We start from the raw sequence: 20,673 nt of genomic DNA on the forward strand, positions 1-20,673 counted from the left end.
CCGAAAATGGTTTTCGAATGAAGCAAGCGCTCTCGAAGGAGAGTCTGATCGCGATAAAGAGCAATTGATTAAATTCCACGACGGATCAGCTATCGCCAAAGCTTTGGGGTTGGTCTGGGATCCATCTTCGGATAATCTTCTCTTGAACTTTGCACAAATTGTATCAAGTCAACGAGCAACAAAACAAATTGTGTTGTCAACAATTGCGAAATTTTATGATCCGCTTGGTTTAATAGCACCCATTGTTACAAAATCCAAAAGTTTTTTGCAAAAGCTATGGAGCACTAACATGTATTGGGACGACACACTGCCAGAGCCCCTTCTTTCGTCATGGGGGGAGTTGACTTCTCAGTTGTCGATCGTCCAGAACCTAAAATTTCCACGATTCGTAATGCAATCACAGGCTTCCGTCGAGATGCACGGATTCTGTGATGCTAGCACAGCAGCTTATGGCGCGTGCTTATATTTGCGGTCGGAGGCCAATGGCAACGCTGAAGCACATCTACTCTGCGCCAAGTCTAGAGTAGCTCCCTTAAAAGCTTTAACAATACCAAGATTAGAACTTTTAGCAGCGTGTTTATTGGCTGAGCTTATTGTAAACGTTTAGGAAACCATAGGTTTTGATTGCAGCTTTCACTGCTGGTCGGACTCGTCTATTGTGTTGGCTTGGATTCGGCAGCCTCCGAGGGAGTTCAACGTATTTGTGTCTAACAGAATCGCGAAAATCCAGGAAATGACGAAAGGAATGGCTTGGTATCATGTTCCGACAGACTTTAATCCGACGGATGTGGTATCGCGCGGATGTACCCCCAAAGAATTGCTGGAGCACTCCCTTTGGGCAAGTGGATCTCCATTTCTGCTTCTAAGAAGAATTCAACAGGTTCACATATCGGTGGAGTATGAGGTTCTTAGCCAAGGCAAGCCTTGTCCTCCGAAGAGCAAGTTGATGTCTCGGTGGCCAATACTTAGCTCTGATGGTTTACTTCGCGTTGGTGGAAGGCTTCAAAATGCGAGCTTGGACTGCGAGGCTAGGCATCCGATATTGTTGCCCAAGGATCATCCGGTCACCAGAGCGATTATCGTCTATTATCATGAGAAATATTTCCACGCAGGGCCTCAGGCGTTGCTCGCTGCTTTACGGCTAAGCTATTGGCCACTTGGACGCCGAAAGTTCGTGGCTAGCGTCATCAACAAATGCGTCAGATGCTTTCGGATGAAGCCTGTGGCTTGAGAACACTTGATGGGTAGCCTGCCAGCAGATCGAGTTCAGCCTAACCCAGCTTTTTACACCACAGGAGTGGACTATTGTGGACCGTTCTATCACAAGTCAGAGGCCCGGAACAAAGCACCCCACAAGTGCTACATCGCCGTCTTTGTCTGCTTTTCGACGAAGGCTGCGCACTTGGAAGTCGTCCAGGATCTCACAACGGATTTTTTCATTGCAGCTTTCAGAAGATTCATTAGCCTCAGAGGCAGTCCACGTACTATTTGGAGTGATAATGCGATAAACTTTGTTGGCGCTAAAAGAGAGCTAGCGGAACTGAAGGAGTTATTTTTGAGCAAACCGCACACGGCTTCGATAACTTCTTCCTGCTTAGCGAATGGGATTGATTGAAAGTTCATACCCCCGCGTGCCCCACATTTCGGTGGTCTATGGGAGGCGGCTGTAAAATTGGCAAAATTTCACTTCTACCGAGTTGTCGGTGCAGCCATCTTAGCCCTTGATGAATTATGAACTCTTGCATATGAAATTTCTGCCATTTCAGAAAACGCTGAAAATTTTGAGGTGCTAACGCCAGCGCATTTCCTCAAAGGTTCCAGCTACACAAGGTTTCCTGAGCCTGACGTTACTCATCTTCGCGAAGGCCGGTTAAGCAGTTGGCAAAGAATAACACAAATGCAGCAGCACTTCTGGAAAAGATGGAGCAGAGAGTACTTGTCCCTGTTACAAGAACGAAGCAAATGGCGGATCAAAACATCCAACATCCAAATCGGTCGTGTTGTACTGCTTCAGGAGGACAACTTTCCACCGATGAAATGGCAGCTTGGGTGCATCCATGAAGTCATACCCGGAAAGGACGGCGTCGTCAGAGTAGCTGTGGTCCGGACAGCTACAGGTCTTACCAAAAGGGCCGTCACCAAACTAGCCGCTCTGCTTATCGAATCCCATTTGGTTGGAACCGTTCCTCTTCCAACAGGGGTGTATGTTTAGAGCAGACCGCCAGCACCTAGTCAAATGCTCATAGGTGTGCGCTGCAAACGCAGGGCTGTTTTCGGTTTTCTTATCTCGCTACATTTGTCGCGTTATCTATTCAGCTGAGCTACAACGAAACATGTACAAAAATTTGAAGTCAAGCTTTTGGCAAGTCAGTTATACAAAATCGCTGCAACTTTGAGCACAGCTAATAAAATCAAGAAATAATTTCAATTGAACCTATCGTGCGTTTAATTTATATTTCTAAACTTAAGGGTGGCATTTTGGTTGTTTTCCCCATAAACAATCTGCTTGATCGCTAGCTTTTATACTGAGCTCGCAAACGGTATTAAAACAGACGATCATGGCTTTATCGACTCCCCTTTATATATAATTATATAAAAAACAAGGACAGAAGCTAACTTCGGCAAGCCGAAGTTTTAATACCCTTGCAGACTTCGACGAAATTGCTAAAAATGCATAAGTAGCGAAAAGAACAACAAAAGTGTAACAATTATTCCTATGGAAGCTATATTATATAGTCGTCTGATCGGTACGCCTCTTTACGCTGATCAAGGCATGCATAAAAAATAAGATAAAAAATAAGATTAACATTAAAATAATGTCTAATAGTCTTTATCTGCGCGAAATATCCTGAAAAGTATAACATTTTAAACGGGGTCACCCTAGCGTAGGGTTGAGGTAGGTGTCCAACCAATTTACTTCGTGTGTATGGTACAAGCAAGAAAATTCCTATCAACATGTTTAGAGATAAATGTAAATATAAGAGAATGACCATGAGTGTTTATATTAAACATATTCTGCGCGTTTAAAGCACGATTTCGAATCTCATTATCTAGATGCAATATCAAAGACAGTGGAGCAACCTTGTGGATTGGCCGTCCGAAAACTCCCTTATAGGTTTTTGTATCCGCCACACGGCTATCGACTATCGTGGCCACGAATCGTGGAGACGATCCGAGACAGCTTCCAGCTTTTTTAACAAGTAATACCTTACTTAGCTCTGATGGTTTACTTCGCGTTGGTGGAAGGCTTAAAAATGCGAGCTTGGACTGCGAGGCTAGGCATCCGATATTGTTGCCCAAGGATCATCCGGTCACCAGAGCAATTATCGTCTATTATCATGAGAAATATTTCCACGCAGGGCCTCAGGCGTTGCTCGCTGCTTTACGGCTAAGCTATTGGCCACTTGGACGCCGAAAGTTCGTGGCTAGCGTCATCAACAAATCAGATGCTTTCGGATGAAGCCTGTGGCTTGAGAACACTTGATGGGTAGCCTGCCAGCAGATCGAGTTCAGCCTAACCCAGCTTTTTACACCACAGGAGTGGACTATTGTGGACCGTTCTATCACATGAGCTGTCGTATTAACTTCACCATCATCTGGATCTTCGGATAGTTCTGTAAGTGGTCTGTAGTTCAAAATTTCCTCAACGACGGTTTTTAACATCTCAAAGGTTAAAATTAACTCTGCAGCTTTTTTAACAAGTAATATCTTCATCGATTTGACGGCAGCTCCCATAGGCAGCAAATGAGGTGCTCGAGGTGGATAAAAATGAATTCGCATCCCATTTTCGTGCAATGGCGTTCAGTTTCAATGACTGAGGCTTGAGTAAAAAAAAAGTTCTTAGGCTATTTAGCTGTGCTTTTGTGCCAAGGACAGAAGCTAACTTCGGCAAGCCGAAGTTTTAATACCCTTGCAGACTTCGACGAAATTGCTAAAAATGCATAAGTAGCGAAAAGAACAACAAAAGTGTAACAATTATTTCTATGGAAGCTATATTATATAGTCGTCTGATCGGTACGCCCCTTTACGCTGATCAAGATAAAAAATTAGATTAACATTAAAATAATGTCTAATAGTCTTTATCTGCGCGAAATATCCTGAAAAGTATAACATTTTAAACGGGGTCACCCTAGCGTAGGGTTGAGGTAGGTGTCCAACCAATTTACTTCGTGTGTATGGTACAAGCAAGAAAATTCCTATCAACATGTTTAGAGATAAATTTAAATAGAATATAAGAGAATGACCATGAGTGTTTATATTAAACATATTCTGCGCGTTGAAAGCACGATTTCGAATCTCATTATCTAGATGCAATGTCAAAGACAGTGGAGCAACCTTGTGGATTGGCCGTCCGAAAACTCCCTTATAGGTTTTTGTATCCACCACACGGCTATCGACTATCGTGGCCACGAATCGTGGAGACGATCCGAGACAGCTTCCAGTGCTGGAGAGATCAATTTCCTCATGAAACAGCATGAAACAGGACTAATTGGCCAGCTTGCATACCTACTTCCGGTTTGAGCCATTTCGATCGAAGCTGAAGTTCATGCAAGTAGTTGCAGGTCAAAAGATCCCACATTCGCTGCTTCAAAAAGATTTCTTCCTTTCCTCCATATTTTGATCTGGAAGTGCCTGTAAGGAGGAACTAACAAAAAAATGAGCTGTCGTATTAACTTCACCATCATCTGGATCTTCGGATAGTTCTGTAAGTGGTCTGTAGTTCAAAATTTCCTCAACGACGGTTTTTAACATCTCAAAGGTTAAAATTAACTCTGCAGCTTTTTTAACAAGTAATATCTTCATCGATTTGACGGCAGCTCCCATAGGCAGCAAATGAGGTGCTCGAGGTGGATAAAAATGAATTCGCATCCCATTTTCGTGCAATGGCGTTCAGTTTCAATGACTGAGGCTTGAGTAAAAAAAAAGTTCTTAGGCCATTTAGCTGTGCTTTTGTGCCAAAAAAATTTATTGCGTTTTGATGATATAATCGCATAGGCATGCTACAAATCGTTTTAAGCAGAGAAGAAATGAGTTTGTTGATAAGTCAGATAGCAATTCAGCATGGACTGCTTTTATACGGTGCTCTTCCTTGATTTCTATGTGCAGTACAAAACAGTCCACATAAATTTATTTCAGATAGATAGAAATAAATAGGAATAGAGCCAGTTTGTGTTTGTATTTTGGAAAGAAAGGGAGTTAATCTTTAAAGTTTGGGGTTAAGAATTTAACTGCTGGATCAGAAAAGCGAGACCAGGAAAGGTTTCTTTTGTTTCGGGTGGTGGTAAGGACTTGACATCACCACTTATTAATTTTCGCTAACTTCGACTCTTCTGAGATGAGAAAATATGGTTCTTTGAACCAAATTGTTTCTGGAGATCAGCTGCCTTGTACGCGACATGCTTCCAAGTTAATCCAAGAGAGATTTTGAGAGAGATTTTTTTTGCAGCTCGGCCATACTATTACCATAGAAGCAGTTTAATGTGGAAGAATGCATACCCATCCACTGTAAGACAAAACGAGAGTCTGTCCAGAAAACAACGACAATGGAAAGAGGACTAAATAAATGCTTCATTTTGTTCCATGTTTTGCACAGTAAAACTGCTGCGCACCACTTAAATCGCGATAGATATTCTGTGTTTGGTCCGATTCTGTCCGATTCTATTTGTCGCTAACTGGTTGTAAGTTCATCCGTAATTGGATCATTTCAGCCTAGGCGTTGAAGATGCAATACTTACAGTAAAATTTTGAACTTGATTTTCATTTTCCAATAATCCAGCTTTCTCTAAAAGAGAACTGACTTCATCAGCCTTGCGCTCAGGTTCAATCAGATTAGTTCCACCTGTCAATAAATCATCAACTTACATATCTGAGCGCAAGATTTCAGCTCCGATGGGATACCCAGCTTGATGGGTTTCTGATAAATATAACGGACTTCTAATGTCCAAATAGGGGACACTTGAAAGTCCATAGGTTACTGAATTTAACTTAAACAATTGAATGGGATCTGTAGTATTATTCCTCCACAGAATCATCTGGAAGCCACGATCTATTGGTTGAACTAATCGTTGTCTGTACATCTTAGACTAATCTGCTGTTAGTGCTATGATAAAGTTTGCCGAACCATCAAATAAACGCGAAGATTCGTTGTTGGGCTTTGGGGACGAAGGATACAATGGTGTGGAATAATATAAAAAGACAAAAAGGACTTTGTATTTATCCATAAATGCTATATAAAATTTGTAATGATGGGTTGCGATTTAATCTAGATTCCAGTTGCAGATAACAACGGTTAGCAATACTGAAGGGCAGTCGAACTTGTACTCTACCTTAGTCAGAAAGTCTCGTACGCTCTGCAAAATGATCTTCGCAGACAATGTTATCTTTTCTTTAAAGTTTTTTTTTGTGCAATGTTCAACTTCCCAAAACCTATTCAACAGGTCTTCTTGTCCATGCGTGCTAGCAAAATTTCTCACCACCAACAACCCAACCTAACTGGGTGTTAATCAGGAATGGCAGTTCAAGGCCCAACGATAATTTAAAATCCATTAAAAGTTGAAAGAAGTGCCACGGATTTGTCAGTAAGTCGACGCGCTGAGGCTTAAAAAAGAAAAACCAGTCTGAACTTTTTATCCAGTCTTCAGCATGCTGGACAGACCGCTGGTTGCTGCTGAGAAGGTGCGTTGACCCTTATGTAGGATTTTATATAACACATTCTGCATCGCGGTTTTGAATTACACCTTGCTACCATGTGGCCATGTCTCAAACAATTCAAAAAGAGGGCAAAATCTTTTACAAAGTAAACGCAATCCTCAACTGAGAGAGCTAAATATGAGTGTATGATCAAAGCCCCAGCAGCGTGGGCAACTTTTGGCAGCTTGCGTGTTTACAAATGATCCAGATGGTTTACGCCAGTTGGAGGCTGATCTGCTATCTTTCATGGGATGGGAATCGTATTCTTCACTGAGTTACAAACTTCAGACCAAAATTATAACACTCTGCAAGGGTATACAAAGATTTGTTATATCTTATCAGTTTAATGTTTAATGTATTATATAGTTGTCTTATTAGCAAGAACTTTTACTTTGAGCAAGGTATACATATCAATATCGTTTAATCTGAAAAATGTCATATTAAAATAGAAAGAAGAGTAGTAAAGCAGCATCGTCTGGAAGGTGCAAGTGACTACGCCGTCCCGAGGTGTCTCAGATAAAATAAAACAAACAAGGACAGAAGCTAACTTCGGCAAGCCGAAGTTTTAATACCCTTGCAGACTTCGACGAAATTGCTAAAATTGCATAAGTAGCGAAAAGAACAACAAAAGTGTAACAATTATTCCTATAAGCTATATTATATTGTCGTCTGATCGGTACGCCCCTTTACGCTGATCAAGGCATGCATAAAAAATAAGATAAAAAATAAGATTAACATTAAAATAATGTCAATAGTTTTTATCTGCGCGAAATATCCTGAAAAGTATAACATTTTAAACGGGGTCACCCTAGCGTAGGGTTGAGGTAGGTGTCCAACCAATTTACTTCGTGTGTATGGTACAAGCAAGAAAATTCCTATCAACATGTTTAGAGATAAATTTAAATAGAATATAAGAGAATGACCATGAGTGTTTATATTAAACATATTCTGCGCGTTGAAAGCACGATTTCGAATCTCATTATCTAGATGCAATGTCAAAGACAGTAGAGCAACCTTGTGGATTGGCCGTCCGAAAACTCCCTTATAGGTTTTTGTATCCACCACACGGCTATCGACTATCGTGGCCACGAATCGTGGAGACGATCCGAGACAGCTTCCAGTGCTGGAGAGATCAATTTCCTCATGAAACAGGACTAATTGGCCAGTTTGCATACCTGCTTCCGGTTTGGGCCATTTCGATCGAAGCTGAAGTTCATGCAAGTAGTTGCAGGTCAAAAGATCCCACATTCGCTGCTTCAAAAAGATTTCTTCCTTTCCTCCATATTTTGATCTGGAAGTGCCTGTAAGGAGGAACTAACAAAAAATGAGCTGTCGTATTGGCTTCACCATCATTTGGATCTTCGGATAGTTCTGTAAGTGGTCTGTAGTTCGAAATTGCCTCAACGACTCTTTTTAACTTCTCAAAGGTTAAAATTAATTCTTTAGCTTTTTAACAATTAACATATTCCTCGATTTGACGGCAGCTAACCATAATCCCCAAGTATGTGGTGCTCGAGATGGTTAAAAATTAATTCCAACCCCATTTTCGTGACAAGGCTATCAGTTTCAATGACTTAGGCTTTAGTAAAAAAAAAATTCTTGATCGAATTAGCTGTGCTTTTGTGTTGATAAGTCAGATAGCAATTCAGCATGGACTGCTATTGTCGCAAAGGAGACGAACATTGCGAAGTATGTTTTATACGGTGCTCCTCTTTGAATTATATATGTAGTACAAAACCGTCCACATAAATCTTCTCCAGATATAAGAAAGAACGTCGATCAAGAAAGCGATAAGAAGGAATAGAGCCCATTATTTGTGTCAACAATTTTGGCTTTTAGTGAAAGCAATGCACAAACTTTCGAACTACATGGCGAAGTAATGTTAGGGAATTAAAACCCCAGGCTTCTAGTCTAATAATTCCAATTTAACTTTTAGGCGCAGCGTGTAAATGTTCGGCAAAAAGTCACGTAAATCTATGAATTTTGGGAAGAAAGATCGGAAATCCTGCATTGACTCTGATTGGTGGCTCTAATAGGCGTCCTCCAACAGGTATTAGATTGAAAATTCCAGCTCGTGTTACTGTTTTGGAAATAAAAATGGTTTATCTTTGAAATTCGGGGCTCAGAATTTTACCGCTGGATCAGAAAGGCGAGACCAAGAAATGTTCCAAATGGGTGAACAGTAAGGAGATTTAGATTTTATAATTATTCAATCATTTCATTTACTTGTTTATTGACCTCCTCATCAAAAGTTTGAGGATACTTACAATATACTGGGTCCTCATGTTTTGTTTGTGTTGAATGCTTAATAGTACTGGAAAAAGTAAAATTTTCACTTTCTTTGTACTGAATATCTTTAAAATCAAACAAACTTTCCTTTTTTCATCGTTCAAATGTTCTAAATATATTATTTAAATATTAGTGATTAATTATTATTATTAAATTTAGTGATCATTTAAACCTGATCGTAACTACTCCCTTTCGTCGTCGCATTTTCGCACAGTGTTTTTCACAAGTTATCGCAAACAAATTATCTCAAATCCTACTACAATCACACAATATTACTAAGTTATCATGGTGACGCCGACGTGATCGCAGTAGAGTTCAAGATTTGTTTACCAATTTTTTTTCGGTGAAAAACTTTAACAATTCGAGTCGGTTCGGATAAAAAATTAAATTCCGAAATAAATTTCGTCGCTGGAAATTTTCTTTCGTTCCTTGTGTTGCCCAATACGTTTCTTCCGCCGCTGCAACTTTAATTCTTTAATTTGCTGCTGCCGCTGGAACATGGATGTAAAAAAGGAAGTTGCAATTATCAAGTCGGCCAACCAGGTATAGAGTGTTAAAGGTTGAAAATTTGACTCGTCGTCGACCCAATTAGTGCAAACTTAATTCCCCCAATTTTCGTCGAAGTGAGCACCAATTTAGGGTATAAATAAAACACCTGGAAAAAAGTGCAAATGGTGTGTAAGGACCCTGTTTTGGGAAGCGGTATAGCTCGCCGTGGCCAGGGTTCGAGACAGAATTTTATTTCCTCTTTTGATCTTTTCCTCTCTTTCCCCAAAGAATAACACAAATCGAACGCTACAGAGTATGGTTATATTTTAATAGTACGATTGATTAAGACTACGTTTTCTAACTATAATTATATCGAGCGTGATCCCGCTTAATAAGTGCCGTCGACGCCGCTGAAGAGCCAAATGTGGTACTGCTTGTTGATATCGACGCTGCGGAACGGCCGAGTATATCGCAGCTCGTTGAGTACGGCACTGCTTTGTGTGCTGGATCGGCGCTACGGAAGGGCCGTATGTTACACTGCTTGCTGCTGACACTGCACAATGCTTCGATGAACTGCTTGGCGTTGCCGACGTGTGATGGCTGAGTGTACTGCTTGTCGTCGACACTGCAAGGTAGCTACATGCACTGCTTGGTGTCTACGCTGCGCGGTGGCTGGGTGCACTGCTTGGTGTCGGCGCTTCGGAAGGCCCGATTGTGCATTGCTTGGTGTCGTCGTGTCTCGTCGTTCAAGTACGTCGGGTTCGTAGTGCTCAGGGTCGTTTTAAAGGAACAACTAAGATTTTCTAGTGGGATGTGGGCATCGTATGGCATCGTTAGTTTCGATCTGCCGTTTTATTCCGTATCGTTTCCGGGTCGGAAGCCGGGAACGTGACTTCTGGTAGGAACTAACTGAGATGGGCCGGAGTTACGAAAACCGTGCCGGGCTCAGCGATAACGACCGGGCCTGGGTGCGTATTCCTAAACCACACCGGGCGTCGGTGATCCTCACCAGGTCGTAGAGCCCAATTTAAACCGAACTCTTACGGATCCACCACCACTACCAAGACTAAATGCCAGAACACCCGGGTATTCCTCCTAGTTGATGTTTCCTCGAGAATCGTCGGAACGCAAGTGACTGGTCTGGGGCTGTGTCTCCGCTTATATAGGCGCTGCTTAGTGTGACCAGATCGGACGATGATGATAATCCCGCTTTGGGTAATCGGGTTTGTTGGGCGATGATTATCGGCAATCGATAACTTCGTTAACTTCGCTTTGGGCGCGCGTTTGAATAATAAAAGGCCAGTATTTGGAATGTTCTTTTTAAGCTTTAATGTGAAAGTTGAATTTTATATATTTGTGACGGTGTTGTCGTTCCCATGCGAGATATCCTACTTTGGGTCTCTAGTCTCTTTTCGGTAGGTATGACCTGGCTTGGTCTTGTGCTGCTTTTCTCATGTTCCGATGTGCTAGTTTGCTCGTTTCCATCATGCGTTGCAACCTTGCCTCTATCGTTTCCTTTACCATTCCGGATCCAGGTGTGGTTTCGTTGTACAGGCTCCCAGCCCGACGCCGGGCTGTATCCTGTTGATTCTGACCTGCTGCTATTGATGGCCATTGCTATTTCGGGTAGCCAGTCGTCCCGTGTGTGTTCGGTTCTGGAGAATTGAGCTATCACAGTTTTTATTGTCCTATTTACCCTCTCGGCTGGGTTCTCTTGCGGGTTGTATGGCGCTGTTAACTGGTGGACGATTCCCCATTTCTGTAACTGTGCCTTAAACTTATTACTCGTAAACTGTACCCCGTTGTCCGAGATGAGTTTTTTCGGTGTACCATATCGTGTGAGGATCTGTTCCCGTAAAACTTTTAATACACTTTCTGTTGTTGCTTTGACGGCTGCTAGCTCCACGCACTTGGAGAACTTGTCGAACATCACTAGAAGCATATTATTGCCGTGACTAGACTCGGTAATGGACCAACGAAGTCTATGCAGAGTGTTTCCCAGGGTGCTTTTGCTATTTCTGTTAGCATTTTTCCTGCTGGATGCTGATGTGAGGTCTGGTACCGTTAGCATGTTTCACAGCGACGTACGTACTGTTGTATGTCTCTGTGCATCCCTTGCCAGTAGTACGATGCTATTACCCGATGCTTCTTTTTTCTAACCCCTAGGTGGCAATGCCCATCTGGAAATCCGTCCTGAAGGGCTCTCGATCGAGTTAAGCCATTTAAGTGCTTGGTGGTCCGTGATAACCGTACCCTTCCAGCTACATCCTCATTTTCTGGATGCCCCAGTGTATTGCCAAGCAATCTTTTTCGGTAGCCGAGTAATTTTGTTCTGTTTTTGTAAGCTTCCGACTGGCATAACGTGTTCTCCGTTTTCGTACTTTTGGGTCAGTACTGCTCATAGTCCGTAATTACTGGCGTCCGTCTGAAGTACAAAGGTTTTTCAAAAGTCCGGACAAGCCAGGACCGGTGCTTCGGTTAGTGCTTTCTTTAGGTTTTTGGTCACCTCTTCTGTCTCCTCGGTCCATTTGAACTTTGTCCCCTTCTTGACCAGGTTGTACAGCGGTTGCGCTAGTTCAGTGAAGTTCGGGACGAATCTTCTGTACCAGGAGGCCACCCCTAGGAAGCTGTGTACTTGCTTCGTCGTCTGTGGGCTTGGCATGTTAAGGATCGCGGTTATCTTTTCTAGATCGGTGTGTATACCTCTTACGCTGATTACGTGTCCTAGGTATTTCAGTTCTTCCTTAAAGAAGTGGCATTTCTCTGTGTTGATCTTTAGATTTGCCTTGCGGAGTCGCCTCATTACCTCCTGTAGCTTCTCCAGGTGTTCCCGTTTCGTGCGTCCGATTGCCACTATGTCATCCAGGTATGCGAACGCGAATGGTTCCATCTCTGGTCCGATGACTGAGTGGAACGTCGCTTTTTGGAACGTCGCTGGTGCTGTGTGTAATCCGAAGGGCATTACTTTCCGTAAAGGCAGTGTACTGTTTACTGCCTTCGTCCATCGGTATCTGCCAGTAGCCACTTTTCAGATCCAGTGTGCTTATGTATTTTGCCTCGCGGAGTTGGTTGAGAATGTGATCCATTCGTGGTACTGGGTATGCGTCTCGCTCAGAGTGCTCGTTCAGTTTCCTATAGTCTATGCAAAGCCGCCATTCCTTGTTTTTCTTCTCCACGATTACCACTGGCGAACTGTAGGCGGAGTGTGAGGGTTCTATAAGGTTCTGAGCTATGAGTTCGTCGACTTGTTTGTCTATTATTGACTGCATTGCTGTGTTTGAGGGTAATACCTCTGTTTAATTGGGCGGTCGTGCTGCATGAAGATTTTGTGGCTTGCAATGTGACTTACTCCTTTGATTTGGCTCATCATCTCTAACTCCCTTTTGAGGGTCTTTTGGATCTGTGCGTCTGTTAAATCCCCTGTTTCTATTGATCCGATGCCATGTCTCTTGTGTTTCTTGCTTCTGCGTTGGTTCCTTTTCTTCTTTTTAATTTTCGCTGTGATGCCTCCGTATTCTAGTTGCATTGTTCTAAGAAGTCTATTCCCAAGAGTAGATCTCCGATGACCTCGTCGAGGACTAATAGTGTTATTGTGTTTGTGTCCCGAGCTGTATTGGTACTTCTAGTGCCTCTGTGACCGTTCTGTTTGTTCCGTCTGCCAGTCTTACGACTTCAATTACTTGTTTTTTTTTTCCATGTCTAGTTATTCTGCTGGCTAGTTCTTGGCCGATAAAACTGCGTGTTTCTCCTGTGTCAATTGCACCGCGAATTCTTGTGCTGCCTATGATGACTTGTGCTAGTAGACGTCGACCGTTGAATTTATTTATGTTGCGGGTCTGGTGTGTGCGCTGGGTGCCCGTCTTCCGTTTCCCGTCGTTTCATTCCTGCGGCAGCAATGAATGGTTCGTATTCCATCCTGGTTCGTATTCCATCCTGCATACCAAGCAAAACAGTCTTGGTTGGTTATTGCATCCGCGTGCTATGTGTCCCATTTGGCATTCTCCACGTTTAGCATATCGCTTGAACTCCACTCGACTGTTTCGGTACACCCACTCCAGTTTTTTTCTTCTGTAAGCGTAGTGAATCGCATGATTTTCCTGAGTTCTAGCGCGTATTCCTTCGCTGGCTCGTTCTCGCCCTGGTGTCTATGTGTGATGCTTTCCATAGCTTTCTCGTCACGTGGGCTTAGATCCAGGTTTTCCTTCGACAAACTCCGTCGGGTTTGGCACTTGCAGATATTTATGTTTTTCCTCGATGTGTTCCTCTGTGTCGGTTTTCCCACTAATGCCTTTCGGTTGGTTTCCTGTTCCGTTAGGTGCTGGTGATGGGCTTCTTGCGTGTTTCTGAGCCAGTTCTAAAAGGCGTTTGATAGTTTCCTCGCCGTGGTTGCCGTTCTTTATAAAATCTGACATTTGTCTTCGCATTTCCTCGCACAGTGTTTCTGGTTCGACCTCGAATTCTATTAGATAGGCTTCCAGTTGGGCTTTATTGGCATTGCTTATCCAGCCTCGAGTTAACTTGTCTGCCATTGTATTATTTTGTGTTGTGTTGAGGAAGAGGGTAAACGATCTTTGGTGTTTCTATTTGAGGGTACTGTCTTTTTGTGTTCAATTTTCTCGGGCGCCACTGTAACGACCCTGTTTCGGGAGGCGGTGTAACTCGCCGTGGCCAGGGTTTGAGACAGAAATTTATTTCCTCTTTTGATCGGATTACCTCCCTTTCCCCAAAGAATAACACAAATCGAACGCTACAGAGTATGGTTATATTTTAATAGTACGATTGATTAAGACTGCGTTTTCTAACTAAAATTATATCGAGCGTGATCCTGCTTGATAAGTGGAGTCGACGCCGCTGAAGAGCCGAATGTGGTACTGCTTGTTGATATCGACGCTGCGGAACGGCCGAGTATATCGCAGCTCGTTGAGTATCGCACTGCTTTGTGTCCTGGATCGGCGCTACGGAAGGGCCGTATGTTGCACTGCTTGCTGCTGACACTGCACAATGCTTCGATGAACTGCTTGGCGTTGCCGACGTGTGATGGCTGAGTGTACTGCTTGTCGTCGACACTGCAAGGTAGCTACATGCACTGCTTGGTGTCTACGCTGCGCGGTGGCTGGGTGCACTGCTTGGTTTCGGCGCTTCGGAAAGCCCGATTGTGCACTGCTTGATGTCGTCGTGTCTCGTCGTTCAAGTATGTCGGGTCCGTAGTGCTCTGGGTCGTTTTAGAGGAACAACTTGGATTTTCTAGTGGGATGTGGGCATCGTTAGTTTCGAGCTGCCGTGCATCGTTAGTTTCGATCTGCCGTTTTATTCCGTATCGTTTCCGGTAGGAAACTAACTGAAATGGGCCGGAGTTACGAAAACCGTGCCGGGCTCAGCGATCACGACCGGGCCTGGGTGCGTATTCCTATACCACACCGGGCGTCGGTGATCCTCACCAGGTCGTAGAGCCGAATTTAAACCGAACTCCTACGGATCCACCACCACTACCAAGACTAAATACCAGAACACTTACCCGGGTATTCCTCCTAGTTGATGTTTCCTCGAGAATCGTCGGAACGCAAATGGCTGGTCTGGGGCTGTGTCTCCGCTTATATAGGCGCTGCTTAGTGTGACCAGATCGGACGATGATGATAATCCCGCTTTGGGTAATCGGGTTTGTTGGGCGATGATTATCGGCAATCGATAACTTCGTCGAATAAATGTGACAGGGTGCTGTTGGCTTTGGGCGCGCTTTTGAATAATAAAAGGCCAGTATTTGGAATGTTCTTTTTAAGCTTTAATGTGAAAGTTAAATTTTATATATTTGTGACGGTGGGTCGTCTCTGTAACTTCTGTAACTGTGCCTTAAACTTATTACTCGTAAACTGTACCCCGTTGTCCGAGATGAGTTTTTTCGGTGTACCATATCGTGTGAGGATCTGTTCCCGTAAAACTTTTAATACACTTTCTGTTGTTGCTTTGACGGCTGCTAGCTCCACCCACTTGGAGAACTTGTCGAACATCACTAGAAGCATATTATTGCCGTGACTAGACTCAGTAATGGACCAACGAAGTCTATGCAGAGTGTTTCCCAGGGTGCTTTTGCTATTTCTGTTAGCATTTTCCCTGCTGGATGCTGTTGTGAGGTCTTGTACCGTTGGCATGTTTAACAACGACGTACGTACTGTTGTATGTCTCTGTGCATCCCTTGCCAGTAGTACGATGCTATTACCCGATGCTTCTTTTTTCTAACCCCTAGGTGGCCTGCTGTAGTTTCGTTGTGGTTTTCTCGTAGCACTCGTTCTCTTTGGTTCTTTGCCACGCATAACTTCCACGGTTGTGTATCCTCGTCTGCGGCCCATGACGGTAGATGTATAGTTTTCCTTCTGTTTCTGGTTCTTTTTCTATTGCAAGGAGTTTCTGTTTTATCCACTCGTCCTCCTCTACTTCGGCTCCGTGCATTTCTTCCTCGAGCATTCGGGATAATGCGTCTGCCACGACGTTAAGCTTGCCTTGCGATAGCGTACCTCGAATGAGTACAGCTGCATTGCCAATGCCCATCTGGCAATCCGTCCTGAAGGGCTCTCGATTGAGTTAAGCCATTTAAGTGCTTGGTGGTCCGTGATAACGACGAAGTGGTACCCTTCCAGCTACATCCTCATTTTCTGGATGTCCCAGTGTATTGCCAGGCACTCTTTTTCGGTAGCCGATTAGTTTTGTTCTGTTTTTGTAAGCTTCCGGCTGGCATATGAAATAACGTGTTCTCCGTTTTCGTACTTTTGGGTCAGTACTGCTCCTAGTCCGTAATTACTGGCGTCCGTCTGAAGTACAAAGGTTTTTCAAAAGTCCGGACAGGCCAGGACCTGTGCTTCGCTTAGTGGTTTCTTTAGGTTTTTGGTCACCTCTTCTGTCTCCTCGGTCCATTTGAACTTTGTCCCCTTCTTGACCAGGTTGTACAGCGGTTGCGCTAGTTCAGTGAAGTTCGAGACGAATCTTCTGTACGAGGAGGCCACCCCTAGGAAGCTGTGTACTTGCTTCGTCGTCTGTGGGCTTGGCATGTTAAGGATCGCGGTTATCTTTTCTAGATCGGTGTGTATACCTCTTACGCTGATTACGTGTCCTAGGTATTTCAGTTCTTCCTTAAAGAAGTGGCATTTCTCTGTGTTGATCTTTAGATTTGCCTTGCGGAGTCCCCTCATTACCTCCTGTAGCTTCTCCAGGTGTTCCCGTTTCGTGCGTCCGATTGCCACTATGTCATCCAGGTATGCGAACGCGAATGGTTCCATCTCTGGTCCGATGACTGAGTGTAGCGCTTTTTGGAACGTCGCTGGTGCTGTGTGTAATCCGAAGGGCATTACTTTCCGTAAAGGCAGTGTACTGTTTACTGTCTTCGTCCATCGGTATCTGCCAGTAGCCACTTTTCAGATCCAGTGTGCTTATGTATTTTGCCTCGCGGAGTTGGTTGAGAATGTGATCCATTCGTGGTACTGGGTATGCGTCTCGCTCAGAGTGTTCGTTCAGTTTCCTATAGTCTATGCAAAGCCGCCATTCCTTGTTTTTCTTGAGGGTTCTATAAGGTTCTGAGCTATGAGTTCGTCGACTTGTTTGTCTATTATTGACTGCATTGCTGTGTTTGAGGGTAATACCTCTGTTTAATTGGGCGGTCGTGCTGCATGAAGATTTTGTGGCTTGCAATGTGACTTACTCCTTTGATTTGGCTCATCATCTCTTACTCCCTTTTGAGGGTCTCTTGGATCTGTGCGTCTGTTAAATCCCCTGTTTCTATTGATCCGATGCCATGTCTCTTGTGTTTCTTGCTTTCTAGCGAACTGTAGGCGGAGTGTGAAGGTTCTATGAGGTTTAATTGGGCGGCCATTCCTTGTTTTTCTTGAGGGTTCTATAAGGTTCTGAGCTATGAGTTCGTCGACTTGTTTGTCTATTATTGACTGCATTGCTGTGTTTGAGGGTAATACCTCTGTTTAATTGGGCGGTCGTGCTGCATGAAGATTTTGTGGCTTGCAATGTGACTTACTCCTTTGACTTGGCTCATCATCTCTAGCTCTCTTTTGAGGGTCTCTTGGATCTGTGCGTCTGTTAAATCCCCTGTTTCTATTGATCCGATGCCGTGTCTCTTGTGTTTCTTGCTTCTGCGTTGGTTCCTTTTCTTCCTTTTAATTTTCGCTGTGATGCCTCCGTATTCTAGTTGCATTGTTCTAAGAAGTCTATTCCCAAGAGTAGATCTGCGATGACCTCGTCGAGGATTAATAGTGTTATTGTGTTTGTGTCCCGAGCTGTATTGGTACTTCTAGTGCCTCTGTGACCGTTCTGTTTGTTCCGTCTGCCAGTCTTATGGCTTCAATTACTTGTTTTTTTTTTCCATGTCTAGTTATTCTGCTGGCTAGTTCTTGGCCGATAAAACTCCGTGTGGCTCCTGTGTCAATTGCACCGCGAATTCTTGTGCTGCCTATGATGACTTGTGCTAGTAGACGTCGACCGTTGAATTTATTTATGTTGCGGGTCTGGTGTGTGCGCTGGGTGCCCGTCTTCCGTTTCCCGTCGTTTCATTCCTGCGGCAGCAATGAATGGTTCGTATTCCATCCTGTTCGCATACCAAGCAAAACAGTCTTGGTTGGTTATTGCATCCGCGTGCTATGTGTCCCATTTGGCATTCTCCACGTTTAGCATATCGCTTGAACTCCACTCTACTGTTTAGGTACACCCACTCCATTTTTTTCTTCTGTAAGCGTAGTGAATCGCATGATTTTCCTGAGTTCTAGCGCGTATTCCTTCGCTGGCTCGTTCTCGCCCTGGTGTCTATGTGTGATGCTTTCCATAGCTTTCTCGTCACGTGGGCTTAGATCCAGGTTTTCCTTCGACAAACTCCGTCGGGTTTGGCACTTGCAGATATTTATGTTTTTCCTCGATGTGTTCCTCTGAGTCGGTTGTCCCACTAATGCCTTTCGGTTGGTTTCCTGTTCCGTTAGGTGCTGGTGATGGGCTTTTTGCGTGTTTCTGAGCCAGTTCTAAAAGGCGTTTGATAGTTTCCTCGCCGTGGTTGCCGTTCCTTATAAAATCTGACATTTGTCTTCGCATTTCCTCGCACAGTGTTTCTGGTTTGACCTCGAATTCTATTAGATAGGCTTCCAGTTGGGCTTTATTGGCATTGCTTATCCAGCCTCGAGTTAACTTGTCTGCCATTGTATTATTTTGTGTTGTGTTGAGGAAGAGGGTAAACGATCTTTGGTGTTTCTATTTGAGGGTACTGTCTTTTTGTGTTCAATTTTCTCGGGCGCCACTGTAACGACCCTGTTTCGGGAGGCGGTGTAACTCGCCGTGGCCAGGGTTTGAGACAGAAATTTATTTCCTCTTTTGATCGGTTTACCTCCCTTTCCCCAAAGAATAACACAAATCGAACGCTAAAGAGTATGGTTATATTTTAATAGTACGATTGACTAAGACTACGTTTTCTAGCCTGCTTGAAAAGTGGCGTCGACGCCGCTGAAGGGCCGAATGTGGTACTGCTTGCTGATATCGACGCTGCGGAAGGGCCGAGTATATCGCTGCTCGTTGAGTATCGCACTGCTTTGTGTGCGGGATCGGCGCTACGGAAGGGCCGTATGTTGCACTGCTTGCTGCCGGCACTACGCAATGCTTCGATGAACTGCTTGGCGTTGCCGATGTGTGATGGCTGAGTGGCTTGCTTGTTTTCTGCACGGTAGCTGGATGCACTGCTTGGTATCGGCGCTTCGGAAGGGCCGATTGTGCACTTGGTGTCGTCGAATCTCGTCGTTCGAGTACGTCGGGTTCGTAGTGTTCTGGGTTGTTTTAGAGGAACGAACTACTTGGATTTTCTAGTGGGATGTGGGAATGTGGGGCATCGTTAGTTTCGATCTGCCGGGCATCGTTAGTTTCGATCTGCCGTTTTATTCCGTATCGTTTCCGGGTCGGAAGCCGGAAACGTGACTTCTGGTAGAAACTCACTGAGATGGGCCGGAGTTACGAAAACTGTGTCGGGCTCAGCGATCCCGACCGGGCCTGGGTGCGTATTCCTAAACCACACCGGGCGTCGGTGATCCTCACCAGGTCGTAGAGCCGAATTCAAACCGAACTCTTATGGATCCACCACCACTACCAAGACTAGCTACCAGAAAACTTACCTGAGTATTCCTCCTAGTGCAAACAAAATAATATCGAGAAATCCGCTTCGCCAGCAAATCACCCGCCTCAATGCCGCCTGCCGAGCGTTGCTCTCCCAATTTTTAGCGGAAAACACTCCGAATTTAAAAATTTTATAAGCCTTTTTGAAACTTTTGTTGACAAAGACGACACCCTACACGATATTCAAAAATTCTTTCAAGTCAGTGCGGAAAATTATCCCAAAGACCTTGCTAGCCTGAAGCGGGTGTACGATAATGATTGTGTTATTTTTTTTTTTGACAACATATCGACACTGTTTAATTTACAAAAAATTTCCCAGCCTTAAGCTACAGCCTTGAGAACCCTCATCGACACGGTCACAGCCTTGTATGACTCCTTGCTGTCTATTGGGGATGATAGACGCATTACTAATGCTATTTTACTACATTTGGTAATGAGCAAGGTCGATGCAGGAACTAAAAGAAGCTAAATTATCAGTAAATCCGGTCGAGCTTGAGTGTCGATTAGAGATTCTAAACACGCACATTGAAAATGCTTCACTTTTGCAAAACCAAATGGAAGTCAAAGATATAAAAGATGTATACCGCGAAGAGTTGGAAGAGAGGGCCGTAATGACAAAGTCATTGCTGATTTCGATTTCAGATAAATGCAAACAAAATAATATCGAGAAATCCGCTCCTCCAGCAAATCGCCCGCCTCAATGCCGTCTACCGAGCGTTGCTCTCCCAACTTTTAGCGGAAAACACTCCGAATTTAAAAATTTTATAAGCGTTTTCGAAACTTTTATTGACAAAGACGACACCTTACACGATATTCAAAAATGCTTTCAAGTCAGTGCGGAAAATTATCACAAAGCCCTTGTTAGCCTGAAGCGGGTGTACGATAATGATTGTGTTATTTTTTTTGACAACATATCGACACTGTTTAGTTTACAAAAAATTTCCCAGCCTCAAGATACAGCCTTGAGAACCATCATCAACACGGTCACAGCCTTGTACGATGATAGACGCATTACTAATGCTATTTTAATACATTTGGTAATAAGCAAGGTCGATGCAGGAACTA

At 43.8% G+C, this 20,673-nt stretch overlaps 1 protein-coding gene across 1 annotated transcript in view; it reads right to left on the minus strand.

Annotated features, from left to right (window-relative positions):
• LOC128261177 (uncharacterized) overlaps window positions 1-19,865 on the minus strand; it is a 34,865-nt gene extending 15,000 nt beyond the window's left edge. Inside the window, exon 1 of the mRNA XM_052994725.1 lies at window positions 19,835-19,865. The gene's annotated coding sequence lies outside the window, so the exon portion shown is untranslated. The remainder of the gene's footprint in view (window positions 1-19,834) is intronic.
• Between the last annotated feature and the right edge of the window lie 808 nt (window positions 19,866-20,673).

The sequence above is a fragment of the Drosophila gunungcola genome (assembly GCF_025200985.1).
Source record: "Drosophila gunungcola strain Sukarami chromosome Y unlocalized genomic scaffold, Dgunungcola_SK_2 000041F, whole genome shotgun sequence".
NCBI lineage: Eukaryota > Metazoa > Arthropoda > Insecta > Diptera > Drosophilidae > Drosophila > Drosophila gunungcola.